This window comes from Canis lupus, chromosome 28 (assembly GCF_011100685.1).
Source record: "Canis lupus familiaris isolate Mischka breed German Shepherd chromosome 28, alternate assembly UU_Cfam_GSD_1.0, whole genome shotgun sequence".
Lineage (NCBI taxonomy): Eukaryota > Metazoa > Chordata > Mammalia > Carnivora > Canidae > Canis > Canis lupus.
The window spans coordinates 12,248,689-12,268,700 of NC_049249.1; the positions used below are offsets into that span (position 1 = coordinate 12,248,689).

General features: G+C 35.6%; 1 protein-coding gene and 1 long non-coding RNA gene across 5 annotated transcripts in view; one reads left to right on the forward strand and one right to left on the reverse strand.

Annotated features, from left to right (window-relative positions):
- Nucleotides 1–20,012, reverse strand: part of HPSE2 (heparanase 2 (inactive)) — a 632,592-nt gene that overhangs the window by 478,476 nt on the left and 134,104 nt on the right. The window lies entirely within an intron of this gene.
- LOC111092929 overlaps nucleotides 9,275–20,012 on the forward strand; it is a 31,014-nt gene continuing 20,276 nt past the window's right edge. For 2 of the 3 annotated variants that reach the window (XR_005380482.1, XR_005380483.1), the window contains exons 1-2: nucleotides 9,315–9,521; nucleotides 10,547–10,687. This is a non-coding gene — a long non-coding RNA (uncharacterized LOC111092929). The other variant, XR_005380484.1, reaches the window with a different exon arrangement.

A 20,012-nucleotide genomic window follows, 5' to 3' on the forward strand; every position in this document is an offset into this window, starting at 1 on the left:
AACTAATACTGCTGAGTTCAATAAAAAGCACTTAATTTAATTTAATCCAAACCTTGATCAATGCCAGCTTCCCCTGGAATTTTATCTTTGTTTTAATTTGAGTCTCCATGTTCAGAAAAATGAGAGGCCAAGAGGAAAGGAACAGAAGTCAATTAGCTTGTAGCCTTGTTTCTAGGCAAAGGACATGAAAATACAAGATTGACAGGTAAACTCCAAGACTCTAATGTTTCTGCCCTGTTAGACCCACTTTTGGTCCAACTTTGCTGGCAGAATTAATGTTTTCTTTAGTCCTGAATAAAGAAACTTAACAATTCACAGCCCCATTTGGAAAATGTTTTTAAATAAAATATCCCAAAGCCAATTAGTATCAGATTGCTACGCTAGAAGTATATTGCCCTTAATGTGTTAATAATCGAGAGATATGCTACTGTAAAATTAGATACAGAAAGCCTCTTGAGTCAGTCTGCTTGAACACTAAAGCAGCAAGACTCGGTGCTTGGGGACTGGAATGAAAAGAGAATGAAGCAGTCCTGAGGACAGTTTAATAAGCTTTTCTTAAATGGTCCCTTTATTACTGCAATAGAATTTGGTCCTGTATCTGAAAACATGCATCATTTTAGAAGAATTGCTACTGACACCACTGCCTTAGCTTATACCTGGAAGTTCTATTGCTCTGTCACATGTGAACCAAAAACTTTTTGAGGACTGAGGGAATTGTGAAAATCTCCATTTTGGTCCAATGATGTTTTCCAGTGCAGATGCTTTTAGAGATAATCTAAAGGATCTTTAGAGTTCTGAGCACCAGGGACCAGCTTTCATCTTCCTCCCAGAGTACGGTTACTGGCAGCCACATATCCTTGCCATCATACTTGCCACCACTATACAGTGGACCACAGGGACAAAGCAGTCAGTCTCTTGTAGAATTCCAAACTTCAGTTCTGTAGCACCTGCATTCTCCATCAGGTTTTTGTTTTCAAGCCGATCCAACTACAATTTATAGGCTATAGAATGTTAACCCTGGGAGGAGATCTAGAGCACAAGCATCTAAGCCAGTTATTCACATATGTATGGATTCCATGGACCAGTAACATTTCAAAAAAAATAATTACTGAGGGCACCAAAACAGGGTTGCTCATTATCTCACAGTCATTTGCTTTAGCAAATAAAGACATTTAAGATAGTAATTAGTGGAGCCCCTGGATGGCTCAGTGGGTTAAGCATCTGCCTTCAGAATAGGGAGGTGGATAGAATCCTGGAGAAATGATAAGTATTAACTCTAATTTAGAAAAGAATGCAACGTGCAGGGAGATGCAAATTGCTAGGACAGTTCAAAAAAATAGAAAAAGCCACTTATACTTGGGACTTCCTGATGTTTTCATAGAAATGGCCACATTTGGGGGCACCGGAGAGGCTCAGTCAGTTAGGCATCTTCTTGGTTTCAGCTCTGGTTGTGATCTCAGGGTGGTGATGTGGAGACCTGCACTGGGCTCTGCACTCAGTGCTGCAAAGTTGGCTTGTCCCTCTCCCTCCCCCTCTGCTCTCTCCCTCACTCCACACATGTACACACTCTCTCTCTACTGAATAAATAAATAAAATTGTTCAAAACAAGTAACAAAATGCCACACTTGAACTGGGCCTTAAGGGAGAAAAAGAAGGCAGTAAGGATATTTCATAGTCAAGTGCATGGTGTGAGCAAAAATTAGTAAGAAAGTAAGTTAAGGTTCCATGATGGAAAACTCATATTTGATTTGGACAAAGCTTAAGAGTAATAAAAAGGAAAGAAGAAGAAAGGTTGTTTGGGCATTTCAGTAGATGTTGAATGTAGGTCTATAAGAAGTTTATACCACTGCATCTCAAACATCAGTATGTATAGGAATCCCCTGAAGAGTTATTAGAATAGAGTTTTGGGACCAGAGATTCTGATCATATAGACCTGGGTAGGGACTAGGAATTCATTTCCAACAACCTTTTTGGTAATATTGATGCTGCTCACCTGTGGATAGCACTGTAATATTTAGACATAAGTGAAGGACAGTCATGGTCAACTAAAACTTTTTGAGCAGTGGAGTGATACACTCTATTATTGTCTCTTTATTTACTTATTTTGGACAGAAAAAAATTACCAAAGATCAATTATTAATGGCAGACCTTTAAAATCCTCTCTGGTAATTACTACTGTCCCATTAAGAAATAATCCAAAACTCAGTGAGATTTTGGGGGGAATGAGATTCTTTACTCAGCTTGAAAAGGACATCAAATGATACTTGTCAACACTGAAGGTAACAAACAAAAGCATAAAGAAACCATCATTTTGGAAAACCAAAAGACTAGGAAGGAAAGTAAATGTGTTTATTAACTATTACTTTGAAAATCTGTAAGCACCAAGTATTATAAAAAATAAATAAAACATACTCTTGAAGAAAAATAACTATGGAATCTGCCTGTTTTGGAATCTTCATCTTCCCTTAGAAGCAGGAATAATGTTAACAACATACCCACCAAACTTGGGAAAAAGCCAACTCATGAATTGAAATCATATAGAAAAGGAATCAGATTTAACTCCTCTGATTCCAGAAATCAGAACTACCACCATTGGACAGAAATTTTAAGAGATGCAAGATATTGCTAAAGATAAGAACTTTTCTTAAAAAGGCATAGCTTTCTAAGTCTGTTCAAAGACAATGGACCACCTCATGGTATGAGGAGTTGCCCTAACCTGTAAGTAGGTTAAGCAAAACCTGTTTAACAATTTTGCAAGTTCATTACAAAAGGAAAAGCAAACAAGTCTTAGATAGCAGATTGGCATAGATGACCTCTAAGAAGCTATCCAACTCTAAGAATCTAGGATTCTTTAATTATCCCAACCCCTACTAGCCAAGAATCAGCAAAAAATTAATCAAATACTTCAAAACAAACACAAAATATTCATGAGGATGAATGCTGGCTGCACAATTTCATAATACTGACAATTCAATAATCATCAGTCATGCTTGGATGAGCCTATTAGGGTTGGAAATCTGGACTCCTAATGTAAAATAGAATATTCAATAGAATGTTATGTTAAAGCCATTTTAAAATATGCTTTCAATACACATTCTTAAGTACCAACTTCATGCCAGGCACTGTGCTTAGGTGCTGTCCTAAAATAAACATACCCAGATACTACATGGAATGAAACTTCTGTAATTTTAAGGGGTCTTCCTCCCTGGCAGAGGATGCGTTAATACTAGTGTTGAGAAAAAGTAGGTGGAATAGGCACCTACATAATCATTTCCCTCCTTTGGACTTGAGTTTCCCTACCTGTGAAATAATTGGTTTTAATCAGATGATGTCTGTGGTCTCCTCCAGCTATGAAGATTTAGGACTTATGGGGCCAAACAAGCCAGGGAATGAAAGGAGTTCATGGCTGGGTTTTCAAGGCTGCCTAGAAATGGAGGCTGCAACCACAAGCAGCCCAAAGTACTTACAGTGGTCCTAACCCTGAAGTTATAGGGGAAAATTTAACATGCCTCCAAGCCTCATGGGCAATTCACTCCCTTGGAGCTGTTGGACAACCTTTGGCTAATAAAGATTAAACAAATAAATATAAAAAATGGTTCTATCCAGCATCCTGAGAGGCCAATTTGCTGTTAATGGTGGTGTTTAGGCCCTAAAAGGGTATTAACTTACAGAGTAGTTAAGTCTCCAAACACAAACCAGAGCTTTAAAAGATGTACAGGTGCCAAAATTAAGGGCCAAATTACCAATCTGTTTTAAACGATAGTCTGGGAATGCTCAGTATGACAAGGAAAATGTATGACAAATAATATCTTCAATACAAAGAAAAAGTTGCTTGAATTTATTAGAGGAAATGTGCTGCCTCTTGGGACTTCTTTTTTGCCCACTCCCAAAGAGCTGATTTTTCAAAATCAACTTGAAGACACAGCTAATGCAAAATGACCCTTTAAGCACAAAATAAGCTCATTTTTAACTAAAACAGTTTCCATGTCAGCATTTGCCAAAACCTTTGAGAACTTAGAAACCTCAAGGAAATGCACATTCCATAAGTATCAAAACTAGGTACTTCCATGACATGCTAAATGCTTGCATTACTCAACATGTGCAAAAGCTTTAGACCAGAGTAAAGCTGGCTGCCTCAACTCACTGGTAAGTTTAAAGAGTTACATTGGCAGCCCTGCTGGATGACAGCAGAATGACTTCCTGTCAAGTAACCTCCATCCTCCAAGGTGACAGGAAATGGGTTTAAACACTGGTAATATCACTAATCAATTGAGAGAGCACATGTTCCCAGCTGGCAATTGTGAAGTTTGGTTGCAATGTGTTAGCTGCTTGCTGGTCCATGTGATTCAGCATAATGACAGATGAAAGGAAAGGTCAGATTTACTAAGTGTTGAAGAGGTGTCATCAAGAGTCGCATATTACTTCAAGATGTCCCTGCATCCGAGGCATCTCACATATAGGTAGGAGTGAATTTCTCCTACAGAATTCTTCAGTTTCCAAATCACTTTTATGGAAGCTCCCAAATTTATTTCAACACATGAAGAATTGGACTTTCTCTTATTCCTGATTGAGACCAAATAGTCCAAAGCAATGATCTTATCTTTAACCTACTTTGGTCTTTAAGTGCATATATGCACATACTTTCAAGTTTTGCCAAATCCACTCATCTCAAGTTAAAATAGCCACATTTTCTTCAAAAGTTCTTTCCTAGGCCTCCAGTATCTTAATGCTTCAAGGACTGAAATATAATGGTATTTGTATTCCTCATGAAACCACTCTTCAGTTTTACACTAAAGAGAGCATGAGGAAATAGAATTTTCCCTTTATTTATAGGACAGGACGGGACCTTAGGGACCCTCTTTTATAGCCTACTCATATTATAGATTCATTTCTTTAGTCACAATTATTTTTTGAGCACTTGCTGTAATTTAGGAATTTTGCTAATGTTACAATATCTAGTAGAACGAGACATAGTCATCTCTTGGAAGCAATTATATAGTAAAACGCTAAACAATTGTCCAAATAAATGTATAATTCATAAATTATGTATGATTATTAAATAAATTATTATTCAGTCAATATATAGTTATCGACTGAGAAAGAATAAATAGACATGGAAAGGTAAAGTGATTTCCTAAGGTCCTGAAGTGAGTCTTTCATAAAATATCAGTTTCTGGTTCCCAGTCCAGTTCTCTTTCATTCTGTACCCTAATGTATTTCAGGGTGCTTCTTTATGATTGAATGATGATCTGACATTCTATTTCCAAGGCAATCTCACAGCAGCTGCTCTAGAGCAGGATTTTCCAAGTTTTTTACCTCTTACCACAACTACAGAATGTTCTGGGTTTTTTACTGAGACATACTGGGAGGGAAGGGCAGGAAGGGTAAGTGTATTGTTTGTGCTTTAGGGGGCATGGCTGAGGAACATCTCCATCATGAAGGTGTCCTAAGCTTTTGTAAAGAACACATGAATACTCTAGTAAAAGTAGAAGATGGCAGTGGCCCCTTGGCTTTATCTTAGGGATAACCTGCCCCTCCAAAGAAAAAGAGGTAGGTGAAGGGTGACATTCTAAATTGATTTTCTAAAATAACAACCAACTTCTATCTTAAATATTGGCTGATGGGGCACCTGGATGGCTCAGTGGTTGAGTGTCTGCCTTTGCTCAAGGCATGATCCCAGAGTCACGGGATCGAGTCCCATACCGGGCTTCCTGCATGAAGCCTATTCCTCTCTCTACCTGTGTCTCTGCCTCTCTCTGTGTGTCTCTCATGAATAAATAAATAAAATCTTTAAATATTAGCTGAAAATGGTGACTCAGTTCAGCTTAAAGGGCTAGGGAACACAGCATGGTCATGACTTGGTAAACAAGAATAACCGACTATGGCATGAAAGTGTGCTACTTGGCTAGAAGAGTGCAGTCAGGGCCCTCTGAAGCATTATCTCAAAAGTCAGGGCAGCCAGATTGGGTAGTCCAGCTCCTCCTCCCCTAGAGAAGGAAAAAAGGACACAGAATAAAGAACTCTCAGCTATCTGATCCCTCCATTAAGAGCTTTACAATTTCTTGTAAACTGTAAAACTTTCTCCCATAAATATAACTCCTCTCACAGCTTAGATTTCTGTCTCCACAAGAGAAAAGCAAGCTGTCCCCAACACTCAATTTACAAACTATGTGTCTAATCAACATTTGCTGAATGCACAAACGGTGTAGACAGTGGATTTTCTAACATTAATAAATAAATAATAAGAATTTAGTGCATACTTTGTGATAGATACTGTGTTAATGCTAGGAATGTATTTACCTTACTTAATACTATAACCCTAAAGATAGCTAATAATATTATTCCCATTTCATAGATGAAGGGAAAAAAGGAAGCTTAAAGAGGTTAAATAACTTATCCAACGTTACTCAGCTAATAAAAGGCAAGAGCCAGCGTTTAAACATAGGTCTGGCACACTTCAAAGCCATGCTCCTGATCACCATATTTATAGCCTCCTTGAGGGTCAAGGCAGGGCAAGATGTAGGGCATCTCACTACAGGGTCCTACTTTCAATTAATTAGGGCACTTTCAGCAGCAAACAAAAGGAAAAAAGTAGTGTAACACTACACAAATGTAATATCTCACACAAGTAAAGAAGTCTTGAAATAAGGTGGTTTTAGGGTTGATTAATTCAGTGGCTCAGTGATATCTTTAATAATGCAAACCCTTTCCAATTTCTGCTCTGCTGACCTGAGAGTATTGGCTTTTGTGCTTGTGTCTGCCCTTCAAAGGTAGCAAAATGGCTGCACTAGCTGCCAGCATCGCCTCTTCACAGTTGTGTCTAAAGGCAGAAAACCATTTTTCTCAGCGCACTTCTTTTAAAAGTGAAGAAATCTTTCTGAGTGTCCCCAGTAGACTTCTGTTTTTACTTCATTGGTCATTCTCAAGCCAATCACTGATAAAGAGTTGAGAATTCCCATGATTTACTTAAAGTAATTAAAATCCACCTACAAGTAAAGTTGGGAGGAATCAGCTTCCTCTGAGGCTTTATAGCTGCCTGTCCCTGAGCAAAAGTGAGGCCTTTTAAGAAAGGAAGAAGAGCAGGAATGGCTGTTAGGTGGAAAACTAATAATAACTGCCATATACCCAAACCAATTCATAAGTGAAACTAGTAGCTATGTCAACTGAAGCATCTTCTAACCACTGCTAAATACTAGTTGTCAAATGTTTTCAAATCTAGTTATGTTTGAAGGCAAAGTTGCAATCAATTCCAATCTTCTAGGCTTTTGGAATGACAGAAAATTATAGAAGCAACCAAAATAATCCGTTTTCCATCCATCTGATGTCAAAGAAAGAAAACTATGGCTTCTTTCCTAGTGTAGAGTCAGACTTTAGAAAAAGAGAAGCCATTCTTCCAATCTCTTTGTCCTTGATCTAAAGACAAAGAAATACTTGATGATTTGAGAGCCCAAAATGCCATCTGAGTATTAACATTGTTTCAGAATTTCTTCTGTATTAAATCAGATGGAAACTATTCCTGTTTATTCATTCCTAGAGAATGTTAACCTGGGATTGCCATATCATGTCTCTGATCTTTAATTTAGGAATGATAATCTCTTCTTATATTAATAAACAGTTCTGAAATAATATATATGAAAGTTTTCTTTGAATTTGAATTTGCTATGTAAATAGAAAGGCCTGCTCAAAGTTCCAATTCACATGGTGGAAATCAATGTCATGGACCCCAAGCTCTTTGGCTTCTTGACAAACCTTTTTCAGTGTTCTCAGAGCCTATGGTTAATAGATTAGATAAGTAGTCAGAAATTTTCACTCACTCTCCTTCACCACCATGACAAGTGTACCTCTTGGCCCTAGGCTTGGTTGGCCATGTGAGTTTCTGTGGCCAACTGAATGAGGCTGAAATGACGGTGACCTGTTTCTGGACATAGGCTTTAAGAGGCCTTTCATGTTTCCACCTACTCTCTTGTATTTTACCATCACATTAAGAACATGCTCAGCTTAGGTCACTATACCAAAGAGCAGAGATGTTCTAGGCCAACTGCAGTCTAGATCAGCTAACCTCCAGGAAGCTAACCCTCAGACTTATAAATAATAATAATAAATATGCTCTGTTTAAAGCCACTGAACTTTGGAGTCATTTGTTACATAACAATGGCAAACCAATACAGTGCCCAAAGTGTAACCATCTCCAGCAGAGAAAGCATGTGAATAAGCAAACAAAATAAGGTCCCCTAACATTTGTATCCTAATAGCTTTCTATTACCAACAATACTCAAGAATGATTTCTGGTATTTTTCCTTTTTAGACCATGACTCTGGGACAATGTATTCTTTCCTTATCAATTCCTTTTTACTCTCTCTTACCCAAAACTGGCCATCTGCATTGCATATACATTTGCTCATTCGAGTAAGCTCCTGAAGAATATGGACTTTGTCTTATGTGAACATAATCAAATTTAACAAAGTTACATTAGACATTGCTTTAGTGTAAGAGATGCTTTAGTGTAAGCATCTCTTACACTAATTAATTCTGATTCTATTTAATTACAATGTCTGGTGTTCTAGAATAAAAGATTTGCAAATACAAAATCTCCCTATCTAAAGCAGCCTGATAAAGATGAGTGCACTGATAAGACTTATAGGCTGTCACTTACTTTCCTAACACCAACCTTGTTTTCCTTCCACCCTCAACCCTAAGTCCAGAGAATACTTCAGAGCTTTTATGATTACTTAGAAGTAGAGATCTTTCCTCTATTATTCTTCCAAAACCTATCCTTTAGTTCAGATAAGACTGCACACTGGTGGTCTTAATATCCATTCATGGAAATTTTCCTGTGTAAGTCTTTTCTCTCTCCAAGTCTTTTCTGTCTACCTAAAAGTGTTCTCTGTGACTATCTTCCCCCCACTTCCAAGTGTTCTCTAACAGATTTGCTACTACTAGAGTATGTAATCTTTGTCTTCATCATAATGATTTATTAATATTAATAGATAATATGCATCAATTGTTTGCTCCACATCAAGTCTGATATTAAGTGATTCATAATGCATAAATTTTTTTATCCTCAAGAGAATCTTTTGAGAAAGACGCTATTTTCTCTATTTTATAGATGAGAAAACATCAGTTTAGAATAACATATCCAAGGCTTACACAGAGTGAAGATTACTAACAAATCATCCATATCTGCAAGTTCACATTTCCTAGCAGCCTTTTTCTCACTATACCTTACATAGTACACATCATAATGGACACACATTGGACTATTACCTCTACACATGCTATCCTAAAAGGACAACTCCCTGAGCCCCAAGGTATTTGCTTCAGCATTGTTTTCTCCCTGAAATAGTAGTAGTCTTCAAACTAACACTTTCCAATTGCTTTGCAATCCCAGAAGCAAGACTTAGAAGGAACCTTATCTTTCAAGGAAGAATGGAGAAGACACAGTTGGAAAGGGATCATCTCTTGTTGATGTGATCTCTAACCAAGCAAAAGATTCAGAAGGTTAGCATTAAGTGCACTGAAATGTAAGTAGTCCTCTCCCTCATGAAAAAAAGATAATGCCACTTATATCACTGAGATAGTAAAGAATCAATGAAACTGCATTTGGTATAAAATCTTTTTCAAAATTCAGAACATTAATACAAATGTTAGTTATTAATAATACAAGTCATTCTTCCAATTAATTACAGTTGACCTGTGAACCACCTGGGAGATTAAGAGCACCTACCATCCTTCTAGCCTTACACAGTCAAAAATATGTTAAGTTCCCACAAAACTTAACTACTAATTAATCACTTGCTCTTGACCCAGAAGCCTTACCAATAATATAAACAATTAACATATATTTTGTATTTTATTTGTTATATACTATAGTCGTACATTAAAGTAAGCCAGAAAAAAGAAAATGCTATTAAAATCATAAGGAAGAGAAAATACATTTACAGTACTGTACTGTATTTATCAGAAAAATCCATGTATATAAGTGGGCTCGCATAATTCAAACCCAGGTTGTACAAGGGTCCATTGTGTAATCTTCTAAGGACTTTTTCCTTCCTAGGATTCTTCTAGAGTCCTAACACTTGTCTGGACTCTCTGTTTTACATTACTCACAAATTTACAATGTCCTAGTGGCAGCACTTACTTACTTACTTACACTTACTTACACATATGACATCAAACGAAACCAACCACAAATCACATCTCAAAGATATCACATTCAGACCATAAGTATACAATTTTCTAGCATTGTATAAGGATTCCAGTATCTCCACATCTTTGCCAAAACTTGTTATTTTCCATTTTGAACAGTATTATTATGCCCATCCTAGTGAGTATAAAGTAGCATTTCTTTCATGATTTTATTTGCATTTCCTAATGATTAATGATATTGAGCATCTTTTCATGTTTGTTTGTAGGTGGGGAGGCAGCAGTGTTGGTTTAACTTCCAGTAGACCAAGCTTATAAATTACTGGTAGCTTTGTAATTTCAAGATTCAAGATCTTAAACAAATTTTTAAAATATTTGTCCTTTTCATACTCTCCGCCTTTAGGTTAGATTATAATTCCCAGCTGGAATGGTAAAGTCAGACATTTGAGAACTTGCCTCAATACTTTGACTTTCCTTCATGTGTGGCCAGAAAGGGGTTATCCAGAAGCAAAGAAGTCGCCAAGAGGCCAGAGATCCAAAAAAGGTAAACAGCAGATTTGGTAGGGAAGAAGAGTAGGAATAGGGAGAAATTTGGAGTCTATAATCCAAGATGAATGTGAAATATTAAATCTGTTACAGTCTTTCCTTTTAAATTTTTATACAGATTTATGAAAGCCGAATATACAATAAACAATATATATTTAAAGTACATAATTTGATAAATTTTAAAATATGTATATACATAGGAAACTATCACAACAATCAACATAATGAGCATATCCATCATTCTTGAAAGTTTCCTTGTGCCCCTTGGTAATCCTACCTTATTTTACCCAGGCAACCAGTATTTTGATTTCTGTTGCTTATAAATTATTCTATATTTTGTATAATTTTACATAAGTACAATAATTTTAAATGTAACTTACCTAAATAATTTATCTAGTGACTTTTTGTTCCACGTATTTTGAAGCTCTGTTGTTAGGTGTATACAAATCTAGGATTATCATGATTTCTTGATAAATTGCTCATTTTATCATTATGTAGTATCTTTCTTTATCCTTAGTAATTTTCTCTGAAGTCTATTTTGTGTAATACTAATGTAACTTCTCCAATTTTCTTTTTATTAGTGTTTTCACAATATAACTACTTCTACCCTTTTACTTTTTTATTGTGGTAAAATACACATAATATAAAATTTACCATTACTATTGCTCTTCCTTCATTTCTGATCTTTCAAATTTCCTTTTGCCTGAAGAAAATATTTTAGAAATTCCTTTAGAAGAAATTATTTTAGTTCGTCTGAGAAAGTCTTTATTTCACCTTAGTTCTGAAGGATATTCTCACTTGACACAAAATTTGTAGTTGGCAGTTCTTTTCTTTTTTTTTTTTAATTTCTTTTTTTTTTTAATTTTTATTTATTTATGATAGTCACACACACAGAGAGAGAGAGAGAGAGAGAGAGAGAGAGAGAGAGGCAGAGACACAGGCAGAGGGAGAAGCAGGCTCCATGCACCGAGAGCCCGACGTGGGATTCGATCCGGGGTCTCCAGGATCGCGCCCTGGGCCAAAGGCAGGTGCTAAACCGCTGCGCCACCCAGGGATCCCTGGCAGTTCTTTTCTTTTAGCACTTTAAAAATGCCTGGCTGGCTCAGTGGAAAGACCATGTGACTCTTGATCTCAGGGTCATGAGTTTGAGCCCCACTTTGACTATAGAGACTACTTAAAAATAAAATCTTTTCTTAAAAATGCTGTTCCACTTCTTTCTGGTCACCATGGTTTCTGTAAGAAACCTGTAATTATTTAAATTGTAGACTTCCCATAAAAAATACATTTTTCTCTGACTGTTTTGAAGATTTTTTTCTTTGCTTTTAGGTTTCAGCAGATTATGTGTCCAGTGCAGGTTCCTTGAATTTATACTATTTAGAATTCTCTAAGCTTCTTGAATTGGCAGGATTATGTCTTTCAAAAAAATTGATACATTTCAGACATTATTTCTTTAGATATTTTTCTGTACTGCACTTCTCTTCCTTTCCCTCTGAGACTCATAAGAAACAAATGTTAGACATTTTGGTATTGATCCTCAGATCCCTGAGGATCTGTTTATTTTTTCAATTTTTTGTCTCTCTTGTTCAGATTAGTTTCTCTTGATCTATCTTCATTTCTTGAGCTATCATTCACTGACACATTCATCTGTCATCTTCTCCTTGCTATTAAGCCACTGCAATGCATTTTTTATTTCATTGATTATATTTTCAGTTCTAAAATTTCCATTTCCTTCTGCTTTGTAGCTTCTATTTCTTTACCGTAACAATCTACATTTCCATTTGTTTCCAATTGTTGTGTGTCCAACTTTACTTGTAATATTATTATACTACTACCTAAGAGTCTTTGTTAGGTAATTTCAATGTCCGTGTCATCTTGTCATCTGCATCTATTATTTTTTCCAATGCAAGTTGAAATTTTCCTGGTTATTTGAATGTCATGTAATTTTTGATATATCCTGGGCATTTTGAATTGTATGATATAAGACTTTGGGTCTTGTTCAGTCCCATGAAGAACATTGGTATTTTTGTTTTAGTAGACAATCAAACCAATGAGTTCAAGGCCACAAGTTCAAACCAGTCCTCATTGGGTCTTTTCTTTCTTTCTTTCTTTCTTTCTTTCTTTCTTTCTTCCTTTCTTACAGATTTTATTTATTTATTTGATGGAGAGAGAGTGAGAGCACAAGCAGGGGGAATGGTAGGCAGAGGGAGAAGGAGAAGCAGACTCCCTGCAGAGCAGGGAGTCCAATTTGGGGCTCAATCCCAGGACACCAGTATCCGGACCTATGCCAAAGATAGACACCTTAGGACTGAGCTACTCAGCTGCCCCCTTGGGTTAGGATTTCAATGAGAATTCTATTCTCAAAGCCTTTACGGTGCAATTTCAATATATTCTTCATTTGTGTTCCACAGTGACCAATATCATACTGGATCAGTGGTCTAGCTCTTAATTCAGTTCTCAAGGTTTTTAATATTGTGTGTAAGATCAGATTCATGCATGCCCAGCTTAGGGACAAGAGTTGATATAATAATTATAAATAATTCAGTCACTCCCCTGAGTTCCTCCCTCTTGGAACCATTTTGATTCTTTTGATGCCTGCTTTTCAATTTTGCTAAGCAGAACCAGAGCAATCTTTGACCTAACACTGATTTTACCCCATCAATGAGATAATACCCTCTGAGTAACTTATCCAATGCCCATTATTTATGAAGTTTTTCTCTATGGCTGGTGAGAATATCAACTATTACCAGACATAAGTAACCCCATAGATTACTCCTTCTGCTTCTTTTTGGGTAGACATTCTCTGGCCTTTGACAGTTTCAATTCATACATATGCTGGTCAGTAGTCAGCTGAAAACTCACTGGTGACTCTGAATATCTCTGAGGCTGTCTCTGTGCAAAGATGTGAACTCTAACTACCTTGGCCTTTCTGGACTCCCAGTTCAATCTCATCTCAGGAAAACCAGTGGACTTAGCTTTGGTTTCCTGCTGCTTCCTCTGAAGTTTGAAAAAAACTTTCTGCAAATAGTAAAATGGCATAACTAGAATTTATCTCATTTGTTTCCCTTTCTCAGAGATCACAGTCCTGAGTTGCCTGGTATGCTTTTTAAAACTTTTATTTTGCCCAGTATTGGAGATGTTTCAGGTGGGAAGTTAAATCTAGTCCCCATTACTCCTTCTTGCTCAGAAGCAGAGGTTTCCAGTCTCTTTTGACAGCAAGCCTAGGCTCTGACCATGAAGAACAGTGATTTGTAGATGAAGATCAAGAATGACAGTGAATTAAAGTTAGAGTGTTGGCATCCAGATAACATGTATTCCCAAGTACTATATAAGAGCAAAAATAAGATGAAGTCACAAAGGGAGGTAGAGGTAAGTACATTATGGTAGCTGAGATCAGCAAAGATTTGGAAAAATAGGAAGATAAGAAAGCATGGGCTTTCAATGAGAAAATGTGGATTAATGACCTGGAAAATGTCCCCACTACAATGATTGCTCTATGAGGGCAGGGAATTTGTTTAGTCACTGATTTGTGAGGTAGACACCCTTCTAGGTCTATAAAGACACACACCTATGTTAAATAAGCATTTTCTTAATTAATACAGTTGAATCTGACCTTTCATTCTCTCTTCTTGAATAAATGAAAATGAGGGAATCAGAGTTATGTGCAGAAGATCTATCTGGTTTCCCTTGAAAGCTAGTTTGTGCTCAATGTGAGCAGCTGAGGAAGAAATAAGAATGCTTAACAAGAAGGAATTTGCCTGTAATAGAACAAGACACCCTGGAAGAATCTTCATTCCTTACCCATCTTAGCCTCCCAAGGTTTAAGAAAGAATAATAATTTCTTGGGTGTTCTTCAATTATGAGATGAGCTCAGAAATATATAGTCAAAATTTCCCTCTTTTTGTTCTAAAGTCACATTCCCATGGAGACTAATATATTATTTACTCTTAAGTAGTCTACTTCTTTGAAATTTCCATATCAAATACTTGAAACCAATGTGTTAGGAATAAATATATTAATACAAAATAAAAGGCACACATATGAACACTAATACCATGTCACCAAAAGCTGGTTTTAAAGTGTGAAGAATCTCCTCTGTGTGTGGACTCGTGTCAGTTGTCCTAGTTTTTCTACTCTAACAGTTATTTCATATAACTTTATGCAGTATCTCTTGAGAATCTAAATTTCTACACTAGGCCCTAAAGAAATGAAAAAATAATTCAGAAAGTCCCTATCTTGAAGAGTTTATAAATACTCAAATTTCCATACTACACAGCAAAGTTAATTAAGCTCTCTCTAACAGACAAATTCCTTCCTTCACATTCACAAGACATAAGAGGAGACTTCATGGAAGGAGATACATTTGAACTGGGATTTTAAAAATGCCTAAAACTTCTGTAGGCTAGGATGGAGGAAGGAGAGGAGAGAATTCTGAGTGAGGCACAGAAAGGAAAAGATACAACTAGTTGTAGGAATCAGAAGACAATAATTTTTATAATACTTTGATTTTTTTATAGAGTGCTCCTGGGAGATGCAAAACAGGGAAGGTTGTGAAAGTTCTCAAATAGAAGGATGAACAGTTTATAGTTAAATTAATAGATCCAACTCTAAGTTAAATGTGACATATCAGCAATGAAAAGGGAATAGGCTGAGCACTTTTTAGGCTTATGGAGAATGCCAGAAGTTCAAATATGGCAAGCTATTAGTCTGTGATTTTTGTTCCCGGGATTTCCACTACCTTATTAAGTATGAGAGCAATCACAACATTCACAGAATATGCACGAATCAACCTAGGCTTTTAGCCTTAGTTTGAATGTCTGCATCAATCACACCACATATATCTGGCTCAAGTATAAGCACAATAATCTTAATCTCCACTTGCCACTTCATAAATAAGACATTTTAAAGGTGTTTTTTATAGATACTGCTGAATGTTTGGAGCACATCATAAGAAAGTGAGAAAGAGCTGTTGTATCTAGATTCAACAGACACATATTTGCACATAGAGCAATATTTAGAAAATGTCTTCAACCTATTCTCTTTTGAGATCATGAGGTCTCCCTTCTGTTTACCCACTGCTTGAGAAAAGAAGTAGAGAGAAAAAAACATTGGCACATAAGAAACTGGGTTTACAAAAGCAGGAATATACACCACTATTCAGTAATTAATAATTAATAATCTTCTAGTTGAAATGGATTAAAAGGTACAAATTTGCCAGTTATAAAATAAATAAAACATGGGGACACAATATGCAGCACCTAGAATATAGTTAATAATATGCAACAACTTTGTGTGATGACAGGTGGTAGCTAGATTTATCATGATCATTTCATATATATAAATGTTGAATCATTATGTTGAACACTTGAAATTAACATAATATTGTTTGTAAACTACACTTGAATAAGAAAATAAATAATATTCAAGGTAAATATCATGGAACCCTAAGGACTTGATTTAAGTACCTCAGGATATACACACTCCCACCCCCATCTCTTTCAAATTAATATTTATCTATTTTAACATTTATTTATTCCTCTACCTTTTAAAAGTTTTTAGAAGTCCTATAGTGGATAAACACTTTTTGATGTAGCATAATCATATTATGTAATTTAATTTTTCTAGTGCTACTGTAACAAATTACCACAAATTAAGTAGCTTAAACAATACAAATATATTACTTATATATATTACATATCATTGGGTATCACTGGGTCTCACTGAGCTAAAATTAAGGTGTTGAGGGCAGCCCCACTGGCTCAGCGGTTTAGTGCCACCTTCGGCCCAGGGTGGGATCTTGGAGACCTGGGATCCAGTTCCGTGTTGGGGTCCCTGCATGGAGCCTGCTTCTCCCTCTGCCTGTGTCTTTCCCTCTCTCTCCGCCGCCCCCGTCTCTCTCTCTCTGTCTCTCTCTCTCTGTCTCTCTCTCTCTCTATATATATATATATATATATTCATATATCATGAATAAATAAATAAAATATTTTAAAAAATAAAATAAAATAATAAAATAAAATAAAATAAAATAAAATAAAATAAAATAAAATAAAATAAAGGTGTTGGGAGGGCTGCAATTCTTTCTGAAGATTCTAGAAGAGAATAATTTCCTTGCCTTTTCCAGTTTCTGGAGACTACTCACATTCCTTGGCTCATGATTCCCTTCCTCCACCTTTAAAGCAAACAGGTCGAGTCCTTCTCATACCACAATTTACTGTTCTGCTTTGGTCTTCCATTTTTAAGGATCCGTGTAATTACATTGAGTCCACCCAGGTAATTCAGACTAATTACCTGACTAGCAACCTTAACTCCATCTAAAACCTAAATTCCCCTTTGCCATATAAGGTGACATTCCAAGGGAATTCATCAGTAAAATAAACAAGCAATCCAAATTGAAAATGAACAAAAGGCAAAAAGATATATGGATGGCAAATAAGCACATGAAAAGATGTCCAACATCACTTGCTATTGGAAATGGAAATTAGGACCATGATGATATTACTACATACATATTAGAACAACTAAAATGAAAATAGTGACAATCCTATATGCTGGCAAGAATGCAAAGAAACATCACAAGTAAGAATGTAAAATGGAACCATCACTCTGAAAAGTTGTTTGGCAGTTTCTTTTAAAATTAAATATACACTCACCATACGACACAGCAATTACGCTCGTGAGCATTTAACCCAGAATGAAAACTATCCACATAAAAATCTGCACACAATTGTTCATATGTTAGTTACAAATAGCTCCAAACTGGAAATGACCAAAATATGCTGTAAGAGATAAATAATTAACCAAACTGTGGTACATACATGTTGAGGGTGTGACTATAAAGGGCTGACACAAGAAGATCTTTGTGGTAAATAAATAGTTATGTAACTTGATTATGGTGAGTTACACAAATCTACTAATGTGATAAAATGACACTGAGCTTTATACATACTTCACACCAATGTTGATTTCCTGATTTTGATGTTGTACTGTGGTTATACAAATTAGGTAGCTAATGTGGGAAACTAGATGAAGGATATCCAGGACCTCTCCATACTATCTTTTTTAACAATCTGTATACCATTAATCACTAAAATGATCTCAATAAAAGTTTAAAAAAAATCATATTATAAATTCAATACCTTCTACCAATTGCCACCTTCATTCATTCAATTATTTTTCTATGTTACAAAAAGGATAAAAGGATGTTAGACTTGAAAAGAAATCAACTAATCTAGAAGTTACAAACTGGAAGCCCATGCACTGGATATGAACAACAGACTTGCTTTAATTGGTGTTAACAGCATCATTTTTTTTTTAATTTCAAAGTCTTTGGAGTGAGATTATGAGATCTAGTTCATTAGTTTCCACTCCTTTATAATCTTATACTCTGTGCTCCATTCATTCAAATTCCTGTCTAATCCTTAAAGGCAGTTGAGTTTGCCAATCTGACTAATCTTAAAATAGCGTGAGGCAGATGTCTAAAGTGGCTAAATCAAATGTTCAAAGCCATAGGCTTCTGATTCCCATCACTGCTCTAACTACTCCCTTTGGAGTTATTTCACCTCAATTTGATTATGCTCTTGTTCTAATAGAGTAAATATCTAGATCTATGTTTTACTACCTTTCTTGCTTGTCTTGAATAAGACACCAACCATGTCAAGCCTCTGTTAAAATGGAAATACTTGCCTTTCCCCATTCATAGTACTATTGGAATAATCAAGAAAGAGTACATACAAAATCTACTCAATTAAGAACCTCAAATATATATATTTCTCATCTGAAGCAGTAGGTACTCTGCACTGTGATACTGCGTTTGGTCTTTCCAAGCATAGCTTCAACAAGATCATCACATTGCAATGGGTTATGGAAGGTCCAAGCTAGGGACAGTAGTACAGAGAAAAAGAACAAGTTCAGTGGAAATGAGTTCTGGGAGTCTTAGAATTAAACAGTAGAAAAGAAGAGTTAATACTAAGAGTAGCAGGAAGAAAAGGAAAGGAAGAAGTTGACTCTTTGATCCAACAGTCTTATTTCTGACTTAGCCAAACTAAAATAATGAGAGTCAGCGGTATACTTGTTATGCTTTAATTATATCTTGAGTATATTTATGTATCCTTAATTATTCTTCAAAAATGATTTTTAAGTATAAATGTATACCTCCATCTGTTAAAATCCATGTACTAGATCTAACTGCTGTTAACTGTAAAATATATCTTTCCACAGTTTTTTGTATAATTATGCAGGAAGATTATAGTTTATATACAGGCATATATGTGCACATATACCTTCACATGCATATTTTTTGTAAAAATTGGATCATGCTATACAGATGTTCTTCAAATTTATGTTTTCACTTAAAAATACATTACAGTCATATTTCTGTACCAGCTCACACAGTGCTACTACATTCTGTTTAATAGCTGTCTGTATTCCAACTGAACAGATATACCAAATTTATTTGATCATTCCCTTATTAATATATGTATAGTTACTTCTAGCATTTTGCTTCTTTAATTATGATATAAGGAAAACATATTAACATATTCATGGAATTATTTTCATAAGATATGTTCCAGATTTAAGAATGTTAGGAATGAGCCTCTTAATTTTTATACCAAACATTTTCCTACCTGCAATGTCCACTTTCACACATTTCACCAACATTCTGTCTTCTGTATTTCATGTCCATTTTTTCAGTGTGTTGTTAACTTTTAACTTTATATAGTATTTTGTAAAACAGAAGAGTATTCTGATGTACTAAAATCTGCCACTCATTTCTTTTATTTTTTTAATTTTTATTTATTTATGATAGTCACACACAGAGAGAGACAGAGGCAGTGACATAGGCAGAGGGAGAAGCAGGCTCCATGCACCGGGAGCCTGACGTGGGATTCGATCTCGGGTCTCCGGGATCGCGCCCTGGGCCAAAGGGCAGGCGCTAAACCGCTGCACCACCCAGCGATCCCTCATTTCTTTTATTATTAAGTTTTAAGTAGTGTGTTTATACCATTTAAATTATAAAAATATTCTTCCACATTTCCTTAAGATTTCTATAGTTAGAAAAGGAGTTATATTTAAACTTTTAATCCATCTAGAATTAATTTTTGTATGTAGTATAAAGTAGAAAAATCTAAATTTACTTTCTTAAAGCTGCATATTCAACTATTCAGCACAATTTTTTAATTTATTTTTCATTGATCTAAAATGTCACAACTGTTTTTAAATATTAAATTTCCATATATACTTACTTTTTTCTAGACTCATTCTTCTATGCCATTGATCTTTCACCCATCCCAATGTTTTAAAATTTTAGCAGTATAATATATTAATTT